Source organism: Lipophrys pholis, assembly GCF_963383615.2.
Source record: "Lipophrys pholis genome assembly, chromosome: 2".
NCBI lineage: Eukaryota > Metazoa > Chordata > Actinopteri > Blenniiformes > Blenniidae > Lipophrys > Lipophrys pholis.
The window spans coordinates 35,190,598-35,203,428 of NC_137636.1; positions in this window are offsets into that span (position 1 = coordinate 35,190,598).

The window sequence follows — 12,831 nt, forward strand, 5'->3', positions numbered from 1 at the left end:
TTTAGCATTTAGTTTATGATTTACGTGTTTGGTTTATAGGTGTATTTGTTAATATGGGTTTTCTTTCATTAACTTATAGTTATGATTTTGGTTGGGAGGAATTTAACTTAATTTTATGAAACTAATGTTACCTCTTATCACCTGTGGAGATTTTAAGGTTTTACCCAGTTGAGTGGACTGTATTTAAGGCACATTTTAACATCATTCATGGTTCTGCTGCTGGAGAAGCCACACGCCTGAATCTTCCAATGCACTTTTTGCACTATTGTGCACTTTTGAAAATAAAAAAACCAAAAAGACGAGGACCACCCAAAAAGCTCACTTCGTCATCTCTTATTTACTCACTGTTCAAACCGCTCTCAGGCCAGTCTGGGGCCATATCAGGAACCCGAGGATTACACTGCTGTATGCCATTTCTGGGATTTACTCCCCGTAAAGTGACATATTTCTGTAAAAACAGGTGTTGGTATTAGCCTTCGCTAAAGTGTCGTCTTAACAGTGTCGTCTTAACAGTTGCTATAACACTAAATCCCTGTTTACATTTGGAGGTCTGCCTCTTAAACTAGCGCCGTCCTCTTGAAAGCAACACGAAACATAGCTCACTGTAAGTAAAATTAACATCAGTTAATCACTGTGACATATTTGTAGCTTTAAAAAAACATGGGTTTACATTTAATGGGAGCTGTCTGCACTTTGGTCGTTTTATCTCAGCGGTATTCTTTTTGTTTCGACTTACTGTCATCGGTTAATAAATCTGTTTCTTTTGAGAGCAGTTGTTGTGCAGAGTTCTGCACTACTGACAGAAATCGCCTGCAGTTGAAAGCACTGGAAATAAATGATGACTGATTAACTCAAACAGACCCAAATAACATTTGTGCAATGACAACTGGTGTATCCTCACCTGAAACTGGAGGAATTATCGCTCATAAGTCTTGTTCGCTGTGCGCTATAACTTAATAGAGTGATATTGCCATTTTTCTTTCAAGGTCACTTTTTTCAAGTAAAACATTTCCCATCATAATATTAAACCTGAACACCGACCTTCACTGCTGGGAACAGATGTTGTCTTTTTTTTAAAAAAATTTTTTTATTATGTTTTGCACAACATCCACAATACAGTCAACACAGCAAAATGTATATATGTACATCCATATCAACTACACATTGAAAGTGCAGACCGCTCAAACAATGTCCCGTACAACTGTTAACTTTCTTTTCCTTTCTTTTTCTTTTTTTTATCTACATACATACAGAACCTTTCCAAAAAATTTGAATGTCATGGAAAAGTTTATTTATTTCCATAATGCCATTCAAAAAGTTAAACTTTCATAGATTACAGATTCAGGGCCCACAGTTCAAACAATTTCAAGTATTTATTTGTGGACATAAACTGGACATAATTTGGGCTTCCAGCTCATAAAACCCATTAAAACAGGAATGCCAAAAATTTGAATACTGTGAAGATAACCACACCATTTACTTCTCAGTTTTTGCAGGAAAAAAAGGAAAGAAATTAGGATCACATCAAATCAATCAAAATATGGTACTTTCAAAATGATATGTCAATCTTCAATACTCGATTGGGAATCCCTTTCTCTTCATCACTGCCTCGGTGCGCCGTGGCATTGAGGCAATCAGCCTGTGGCATTGCCTGGAGTTATGGAAGCCCAGATTTCCTTGATGCTTGCTGTCAGCTCTTCTTTGTTTTTGGGTCTGGTGGCCCTCGTTTTCCTCTGTCTATAGACCCCATAGATTCTCAATGGGGTGTAGGTCTGGCGAGTTGGCTGGCCAGGCAAGCACTGTGATGGCATGGGCATCAAACCAGGTTTTGGTGCTTCTGGCGGTATGGGCAGGGGCCAGGTCCTGCTGGAAGATGAAATCTGCATCTCCATACAGATCCTCAGCAGATGGAATCTTGAAATCCTCTAAAACATTCTGGTAGACTGTTGCAGTGACCTTGGATTTTAGAAATCAGAGTTTACCAACACCTGCACCAGACATTGCACCCCAAATCATGGCTGACCGTGGATATTTCACACTTGACTTCAAGCAGCTTGGGTTCTGTTACTCACCTGTCTTCCTCCAAACCCTTGGATCTTGATTCCCGAATGAAAGGCACAATTTACTTTCATCAGAAAAGAGGACCTTGGCCCGCTGGCCAACAGTCCAGTCCTTCTTCTCCTTGGCCCAGTTGAGACGCTTCCTACATTGGCTGAGGCCCAGAAGTGGCTTGACTCAAGGAACCCGACAGTTGTAGCCCATCTCCCGGATGTGTCTGAATGTGGTGGTTTTTGAAGCTGTGACGCCGCCTCTTTCTGGATCTCTCCCAGATTCTTGAATCTTCTCTGTTTGATAATCCGCTGAAGCCCACGGTCATCTCTTTTGCTGGTGCATCTTCTCCTGCCACATTTTGCCCATCCACCAGACTTTCCATGGATATGCTTGGACACAGCACTTTGTGAACAGCCAGCCTCCTTAGCAATGAACTTTTGTGGCTTACCCATCCTATGGAGTGTTGGGATTTATGGTTGGTAATTAGCATTAAATTACTGTAAGTAATAGATTACTGAAAGTAATAAATCACTGAAAGTAATTTATGAAAAATTTTAATTACTAATGGAAGTAAACGGTCATTTAGTCATTAACAACTCCTAAAGTAATTGAGTAGTTACTTAAAAGTTAATAAATGATCAAAAAAAATCTATTAATGAAAAATTATTAATTTTAATAAATTTGTTATTTATCTATTAATAATAAATTGGGGCACCACCAGATAAACTGGAAATAGCTAGTTACCAAAATATCATTGTCGTTTGTAAAAGGTTAATTTAAGTTAGTTAATATTTCTGCGTAAAATATAACAACCTTAAATAAAAGGGAAGGTGTGAGATCCGAGCACAGACTGTTACAAACCAGTGAATTGTCAACAATAAATAATCACCAAGCATCAATCAACTCAGCTAACAGGCGTTTATTAAGAAAAATGTATCAATCCATAAATAATTCAGAAATCATTTCATAAATCACCACATTCCAGTAACAAACGTCATCTAACACGGAGCTCTAATCTACTAAACAGCAAAAACGATGTGCAAAGAGTGTGTGTGTGTGTGTGTGTGTGTGTGTGTGTGTGTGTGTGTGTGTGTGTGTGTGTGTGTGTGTGTGTGTGTGTGTGTGTGTGTGTGTGTGTGTATGACCTCGAACGTCCACCAGGTGGAGACAGACGTTGGCGGGTCAGTGTGGTGACCGTGACAACCACTGGGGGCATGTGGCGGCGTGCAGAGGGAGAGCGCAATGACTTGATGCGTCCACCAGGTGGACGTCAAGAGGGATTGCGATGACCCATGCGACCACTAGAGATGTTTGACTCGCTCTTTCTGGGAACGCGGCGGTTGCTTAGCGGCCAGATAAACAAGACCTCCATTGCGCACGCATGCACGATGGCGGTCTCGGAGCGAAGCGGTCTTAGCTACTGTAAACAAACGGGCGGTTTCGTTGGCCCGGTTCTGAGCGTCGGAGTTCTAAGTGGATTTCGGGACATGCAGTTAGACCTCTGGTGATCGAGGCAGAGGTCGTCTTGCAGCATCAGATAACAGGAGCGCAGGGCTGCGCAGACCCGGGTTAGTGAAAGAAGGGGAAAGAGAAGAGAAAGACAGAGGATATTTGCAAGGTTCGGTTCTGAACCCTGGTTCCTCCACACAGAGCTCCCAGTGGGCCTGGAGCTCACTTGGACCTCTGGTTCTGAGGTGGAAAACCGAAGTCTCGGACTTGGATGATGCATGTGAACGGGCGTACACAAACATATGGACCGCTGGGGCCTTCTCAGTGGCACATTGAAACACATTGCATGTTAGCTTCACGCTAATCTAACGATTTCTTCCCAAATAAAGCTGTCTTACTGTCCGGTGGTGCTGTGCTGGACAGCACCGTCTGTGGTGCTGTTCAGTTCTGTGAGGCAGCAGTAACTGGTTGTTACCGGGTCTGAATTCAGCGTCCCAAATTCATTGGCCTGGCTTCAGGTGCAGGAGTGGACAGCGAGGCAGCTGAAGGGGGGAGAGGAGATGCTGGCTCGCGTCTCCAGAATCCCCAAAAAAGGAAAAAGGAAAAGAGAAGAAGTAGTCCAAACTGTGTCCTGCTCGTCCAGCGGGCTGACGTTGGTTCGGTCCCTTGGGTCCACTTGGTGCTCTCTTTACCGTCCGGAGGCAGCAGAGACGTGTGTCCCTCTCGGTGGCTGGGATGAGAAGCAGGGGGCAGTTGGTAGGAAAGGAGTTTCACCAAGCTTGAATTTCGGATCCCTGTGGCGTCTGGGTCGGGTTCGACCATTGCCATTGGCCACCAACCTAGGGGTTGGAGACTTCCTGGGGTCTCTGGTTTCCTCCATGCTGTTTTATGGCCTGTTCATTGTTCCTGGAATTTCTCCTCAGTCAGAGAAACTGCTTGGAGGAGTTGAATGGAATCTTAAGGCCCAACAGAGGGTATCAATGATGGTCTTCTGGCCAGTTGTCAAATCTGCAATCTTCCACATATTGAACCGAACTGAGACAATTGAACCAAACTGAAGCAATTTAATGACACCTAGGGAAACCTGTCCAGGTGCTTTGAGTTTAGTAGATGATTAGTGTGACACTCAGTCATTCATGCCCTGCAAAATTTGGGGTGATTTCTTCACAGTATTCTAATGTTTTGAATTCCTGTTTTCATGGAAGCCCAAATTATGTCAAAATAAACAAATTTAACAATACTTTAAAGTTTAACTTTTTGAATGGCAAATTTTTTGGAAAGGGTCTGTTTAAACACACATGCATGTACATAGAACACAAATATTCTGGCAAAAAACAACATTCAGGCCAGACAGTAAGCAATCAAACTAAAAAAAATGACAAAGACAAAGAACCACCCTGGGATGTTGTGACATGTATCCAGTGGCGTTTCTAGATGTAAACACTTGGTGGGGCAAGATTTTATTTAGGTCGAGTGACACTATTGAATTCCAAAGTAAAGTGTGTGCACAATCTTTGAGCCACAACATTATAACAACCATATATGAGTTGATCCCGTAAAAATGTTGAGCCATGGAAATAGCGGATCAAAAAAAAAAGAAATTCAATAAAAAAAAAATATATATCAACGATGGGGTTAGAACCAGGTCATCATGGTTCACAGACACAGCTCAACCACTCAACCACCAGGAAAGCTTCAAATTAATGAGATTCTTAAAAAGTGTTCCTCACCGTGCCACACAGTTTACAACTACTTACTTTAATTTTCTCTGCTTAATTAAGCATTTCAAACTCGTCCTCGTAAATAATCAAACTAATTAATTTTTATTCAAAATGTTTGTTAGCTTTAGGTGCTAACAAGATGGTATTTGTGACAACTTGCTCCGGTTCTGTGAAGCTCCGCCTCAATCAGCACCAGCCAATCAGCTTTGAGCATCTCATAACGTTGTTATTGGGGCTTCAGGCTTCAAGCCCCACTCGGCATCAAAATCACGTGATCTGAATGATACTGCCATCATCCACGAGTAAAAACTACGAAAAACGAGTGAAATTAAGTTGTGATTTTTGATCTCCGCTCATCGAGCTTTCTCAACCTTCTCCATCTTGCTGTGATGTCAGAGGAGTACCAGGCTCCAGCAGCCAGGCTCAACACACAGTGGTGGACGCACAGAAAAGTGAAGAAACAGAAATATTTTCTTACATTTCACACTGTTCACTGGTAGTTGAAGACTTTTTTTTAAAGAAGTAGAGTATGAGAGTATTCGCGGGAGCGTTGGAAGTCAGACGGAACAGATTTGGCGGAATACTGACGATCAACCCAGCAAATACGGCACCGATTCATACAATCTGAAGACGAGACGCCAACAACGATCGTCAAGGAGATGTGATTGAGTTCATATCGGTTACCATGGGAGACGACAGAATAAAGACTGTAGATCTGATGTGATAATGCATGTTCCACTCATCACGCCCTGACTCCACAGGGAGTCCACAGCATCTGGCCTCACAGCCAGAAGGTCCCAGTTAAAAAAAAAAAATAAAGTCCCGGTGCAAATCGCGGCAGGAGCCTTTCTATATGAAGTTTTCATGTTCTCTCCGTGTGTGGTTTTCCTCCGGTACTCCGGTTTACTCTGATAGTCCAAACAACCTGCACCGTGACTCCCTGAGCTACACCCCCGGCCTCCATCACCTCCTCAGAGCGCCGCGCTGTGTGGCTGCTGAAGACGCTCCGTTTGGTGAAGAAATTTCCCGTGGTAGGACGAATGAGGGACTTTTAATAAATTAACTCTGCCGTCAATCTGTCACGTGTAGTGAATGTCTGCTCCAACGAGCCGACAGAGTAGACATATGCTAGTAGATCCTTCACTATATGTGTAGAGAGCCGCTAGTCTACATCTTATAGTAAACGATCTACTAGAGTATGTCTTCTGTGTCGACATACACAATCTAGGAGATTGCAAGAATGTATAGTTCACGGATCAAATGAATCAAATGCTGGGATTTTAATAGTGTAATCCTACATTTTCTACATTTTATAGGAAAGTTTTTCTGCATTCAAGCAACGTTTTAGTTGCTTGAACAACTTGTAATTCAAACTGTGTCAAAGGAAGAGCCATCTGTTTAGGGTTGGGCTGTTTTGCTATTTGTTCTTTTTTTAGTTTTTTTGCCATTGTTACCCCGATGTTAAAGAACGTTTCAATGGATTCAAAAATGTTTGTGTTAGAATGCCATAGCTCCCTGCTCCTGATGTAGGGACAATGACGGGCTGGTTTTGTCAGTCTCGCCACCTCGTATGGGGGATGAAAGGAGCTGCAGCAGTGGGGGGCGCACATAATTGGCCCATCCCAACGGATGGTGGAAGAGAAAGTACTATACGTGGTGTGTGTGTGTGTTTGTGCATGCGTGCATGTGTGTGTGTGTATAGACAATAGAGGCGTTACTTGGTTTCAGTCAACGACAAGCCTCTCGTTTGTTTCCCTTATAAAAGGTGGATTTGTGTCTTTAAAGAGGGAAATGCACAAAAATTTACCGTAAGTTTGCTCCTTTTCAAAGCTTTAGAGACTCTGCAGTGTCTCACAGTTTACTGCTGTTGTTTCAAGTTGTTCTTGTGTCACCATTACCTCCGCTCTCGTCTCTTCAGAGTTTGGATGCGATTGGGCTCTTCTGTGGCATTTGTTCTTCCCGTGTGCGACATACTCTGGCATCCTTCAACAATCCTGAAGAAATGCGTGACTTTGAAATAGTCTGAGTGCAAGTACGTGTGTATTTGTTCTAAATAGATTGGGTATTGTTGCAGAGTGTTGGTTGGGATAGATTTAAGCCCCTTTGAACTTATTCTTTATATTCTTTACAGAAATGTCTATATTGGGCAAACTGAGGTTAGATTAACCTGAAAAAGCTTGAGAGCTACTTTTTAAGTTTGTTTCTGTTTTATGCATTAAAGCAAGTCATTCGAGGTCCTTCAAATAGAATATTTGGGATTTTCCAATTATTGATGGCTACACATGAAGAGTAAAGTATAAAGTATAAAGCACTTGAACGTCACTCGGTAGAGCGCTGACTGTCACAAACACCACATTTGTTTGCTGAACTATCATGCATTGCTTGCATGATGGCCATTAGCTCATATCGATGCTTACGAGGTAGGTCAGGTAGCAATGTCACTTTATGAAACACTGAGCAGGGGCATTTCCATGGCAACAGACACTGTTCTCCTCCATGAGGTACCTCTCTCATCTGCTTTGTATGGGAAATGTTTCCGCAGTTTTCTGGGATTTATTCAGAAAACGGTTAGCCAATAATGTCCAAAAATCGAATTGATTGGTTCTTGGATGATGAGAAATCATTCCTGAAAATTTCACGCAATTTGAGTGAGTATTTTTGTGAATAATGGTAAAATACATTCATACATACATACAAACTAATGAGTAAATACACGCAGACGAAACATAACCTTCTCGGCCAAATTCGTCGGTCACCCAATTTACATTGGTGAAGCTAATAACACTGATAATTATAGCTGTGATGCACCAGAGAGAATTCTAATAAATTAGCAACAGTTAGAATCTCTAAAGTTTTGGTGACCTTGTGTATTGTACTTCGTAGTAGCAGACAACACAACACTGAGATCGGAGATACTGTGATGAGGGCCAGCTCCCTCGTTGCTATCCAACTGCAGCCGCAGAGCCACCCTGTCAGTTAGAACACTGCAATTTGCATCGTGCTCGTCTTATTCAAGCAAATGTACTAAACTACTTTGACCATTTTCATTGGAATAAAATAACGAAGAGCTTTATTTTTGGAGAATATGAAGCCATTTATACTCATGCTGATTCACAAATGTCTTTACATTTCCCATCTTGCTCAAATCTTGGGCTTTGCCTCGTGTGTCAGGATGAAAGTCAATGTATTCCAAAATGGACAAAGTCACATTTTGACCATCAGGTATCTGCCATCTCAAAGTGAGGATGGGACGACTGGATCAAGGCAAAGATTGCCCAATTCTACCATTGACTTCTACATGAAATTATTGGGTGAAACAATAATGCAGCTCTTTTTACTCTCAGTATTTTGTAAAGTTACTCCACGATCTTTTTAAAGAATTAAATCATAACTGTAATTTAGTAGTAAATATCAATAACATGCTCAATGACTCAATATCAATGTTTTTACAATTACCTATTAAAGACAAAGTTCTCAGTGTTTTTTAAATTCAGTTTGTGTCCTGATTTTCCACATTGTCCCAGCTTTAGTGGAACATTGTTCCGATCAAAATATGGTTTACAACAGATGTTTTTTATAACTATACTTTATTTGTCAGGATTTTCAGTTGAATGTCTTGCTGAACACAGCCATTATCCCTCAGAATAATAACTCTCACAGAGAGATGCATCGTCCCAGAACACTAAATCCCAAAAGTGACAGTATTACACGTAGTCTGAGAGACAACAGATACTCCTAAACTATCTAAACTGTAACTCTGCACTGGGGTAAATGGGTTTCACAGTACACCGCTGACAATGTAGCTCCACTGAATCTCTGAAAACATTTCTTATTTGTTGTTTAGTGTACTCAAGTGACGAGCAGCAGGATGTGTGCATAGCAACATGACGGGCGAAGCTGTCCACTCGAGACTCATCTCTGTCCTCCGGAGAATGAATAACCCCCACTTCAGGCATGCAACCATCCATAATCATGTTTAGTAGGGTCTGAGATGTGTCCACAGGCTCTTTCCACAATATAAATCAGCTTTTACAGCTGGAACATCCATTCATAGCGTTACATGCTTTAAACAGTTTATTGTGTAAGCAGAGTGAATCCATTGGCAGCAGTTATTTGTCTTCCCAAATAGCAATATTCTTGTGGAATTAAAATTCTATTGGAGTATATTTCCTAATCAATATGTGACCAAGTATGTGTCAAAGTACACACTGGCGTCAATGTCAGACTTCCAACTCTCACCCATTTAGCATTGTAATTCCCATTTGCACCACCAGAAGTTGTATAGCTATTACTCAAAATAGCTGCAGAGGAAAAGCCCAACTTCTGCATCGAGGGTGTATGGATCCTTCACAGAACCACATGAAACTCGCTGGGAGTGTTTTATTTACTGGTTGTTTTGGGGTCATAATTAACTATTTGGCACAATGACTGGCAGTGATGCTATAAATTTTAGCTTTAGGTGTAAGCCAGCGGACTAGTGGCGAGCTACAAGCTAACTTCTTGCTCATTCATATCATCGGAGGTGTGTACAGCGTTGTGGACAGACTGTTCACTGTTGGATTGAGCAGTTTCTCCAATAAATTGTATATTTACTAAACGATCATCTGGATCACATGTGGACTTTCTTAACATGCCCCATGATGTAGTAGAGCAGACCAATCACAGCCCTCATGGTCTGAATACTTCAGGTTGCATTCTGTGCAGCTTCGGAACTTATTGAATCTGGAGATTAAATTAAGCTAAACAGTGGCGTTAAAAAGACACAAATGTCTGGAAGCAATGCGAAGGAAGGACTCACTCTCAAGTGACTCACCGCTGCCCCCCGATGTACAAGGCATAGCTTACGTTTTATATAATGCCACTTTAAACGGCAGAAATCCTGGTTGTTTTATGAGACATATTGAAGGGAACTCAAGATAGCATTAAACAATGAAAAGGTTCTAGAACACCATAAACAGCACAGGATGAGTTCTTTAAAGAAATACTAATATATACACATAGACAGAAGCAGCTGGTTTATTTGAAGCACAAGGTTAAAAGAAGTGGATAACAAAACCCAGAATTTGTACTGTTTTTATGCACACATGCTGTACATACGCTGTACGTGTGAGAATGTGCAAACAATACCACTGTCCCACCAACTACAAAAACTTCAGTAAGGCTTATAAATTAAGTTTAAAGGCTTTTACTTGTACAGGCTTTAATTTTGGTGTTTACAGTCGCCAGGATAGTTCAGTTTGTAAAGATCAAAATCCTGTAAAGGTGGTAATACACACACATAGAGAGGAGACGCACATAAATGTCTCAGCTCTGCGGGTGCTGCAGCCTGAAGATGAGTAGTTTAGTCCTGCAGCTCGACACCCGGGAGGCCAATTCAGACCGACGGACATTCAGATAGACAAAACGCCCCCCCGAGTCACTGGGACAAACACAGAGACTCTGCAAAGACAAACCGTTCTCATCTGCTCACTTTCACTCTTTCTCACAGCTGCATTTTTAGATTGGACGCGTCTCTGTGGACCGACCTGCTCTAGTATGATTCCTCTCTTTTATTTGTTACTTGTGTGTCTTTCTTTAAAGATGAATAGGTTGACATTTTGCTGTTGGTGTTGTGAGAACCGTAGCTCTTGGGTCGAAATATATCAATCTGGTTACTTAATTAAACCCATAATTCGTAAAGTCTGAGGAAGCAGCAGCAATATCCAGGAAACATGTTTTAATTGCTAAAACCACTTGATTTTTGTAGTGAACTGTAAAGACCAGCAAAAAAGTTTCTTTGTTATTCGAAATACAGTCTCTAAAATGTTTATTTTTATGTTGTTTGTGGTTAATGCTATTGCCTCAGCGACACCCATCCATTTTCTCCCGCTTATCTGTTTCCGGGTGGCGGGGGTGGCAGTCTGAGCACCGTCACCCAGATCACATTGCACTGATTAAAAACCTTCCTGCGGGTGGTGAGCCCACGGGAAGGTGGCGCCCGGCGTGGGACATGAACCCTCTACCTTGAGATTATAAGTCTCATGCTCTACCAACTGAGTGAGCCGGGGGACCTCAGTGACATCATCATTATTATTTCTCCTGGTACTCTCCTACAGTCCAGTAGGTCAACTTAAAATTGTCTGTGTGTGTGTGCGTGCGTGCGTGCGTGCGTGCGTGCGTGCGTGCGTGCGTGTGTACAAGCACTTTACTTCACTCAGATCTTTTATTTCTTTAATATTGCTGTATATACTGTAAACTGAGTTAAAAGACAAAGATTCATAAACTAATGACTGAAGTGAGCAACCAACATTAAATAGCAGAAGGGTAATAAAAGTAGGATGTGTGTGTGTGTGTGTGTGTGTGTGTGTGTGTGTGTGTGTGTGTGTGTGTGTGTGTGTGTGTGTGTGTATGTATGTATGTATCCTTCGATGTCGGCTCTTCCTATCATTGTGAAGCAGAATTCACAAAGCGTTGGATTTTTCACCCACTAATAGGGAACGTGAGCTGGGTTTAGACTGTCGTGAAACAGGTTAGTTTTACCCTACCGATGATGTGTTGTTGCAATAGTAATCCCATGTATCCGAGTATGTATGTACTTTGCCAACTTTTTGCAAAAACTGATCACCCGAATTGCATAAAATTTTCAGGGATGATTTGTCATAAATCCAAGGACCAATCGATTAGATTTGGGGACGTTAACATAAATGGCTAATCGTTTCCTAATAAATCCCTAAAAAGCTGCGAAAACATTTCCCATACAAAGCGGATGAGAGAGGCACCTCATGGAGGAGATTAAAGATCAGCGTCTGTTGCCATGGAGACGCTTCATGCTCAGTGACCTACCTGACCTACTTAGTTAGCATTGATTTGAGCTAACGGCTATCGTGCTTGCGATGCTAACTCGGTTCCGCAAGCAAATGTGGCGATGACGAAGGTTCTGCGCTCTACTGAGTGTCGCTCTAGTTTTATCAGTATCAGTCACAAGTGTGCTGCTAATTAAATATAGTTATGTCAAAAATCCTCACCATTTGTTAACGAGATCCAAACAAGCAGAAAGTTTTTAAAATAAGCCAAAAAAACCAAAACATTTTCTCAAATAATAATGTAACAAAAACTGCACTGTTCCCTCTATTTACAGATTAAATGTACTCCAGGATGGACCGGTGCAGAAATTATTCAAACATTTCAAATGCCAACGCTGGAGTTCATGTCGGCACATTGCAAAAGCAACGCGACAGTGTCGGAGTGTCCACTCTGACCCCGCGGTGGTGGACCACGCGTTGCCCAGATTTTGTGATGGCACGACCTGTACGTGCCAACTGCGCATCCCCCATGAGCCTACCGGTCGCTTGTTCATTGAACTCGCAACATATTTTAATAGTCTCGATCTGTTTTTAAACCTGGGTTAAAGCTTGAATCTTTTTAAAAAAAAAATTTAATTGACACAAATCCACCTCCAGACGTCATTTGGCAGTCAATCTTCCAAAAAGATGGCTGAAAAAACAGTGCACAACTTGAGCTTGGGGCTTCTTTTTCAACATTTGGCCATTTCATAGTGAATTTCTGCTCCTTTCACTTTATATCTGGATGTGTCTGAATAAAATGCTTCAACATCGGAGAAGAATGGAGG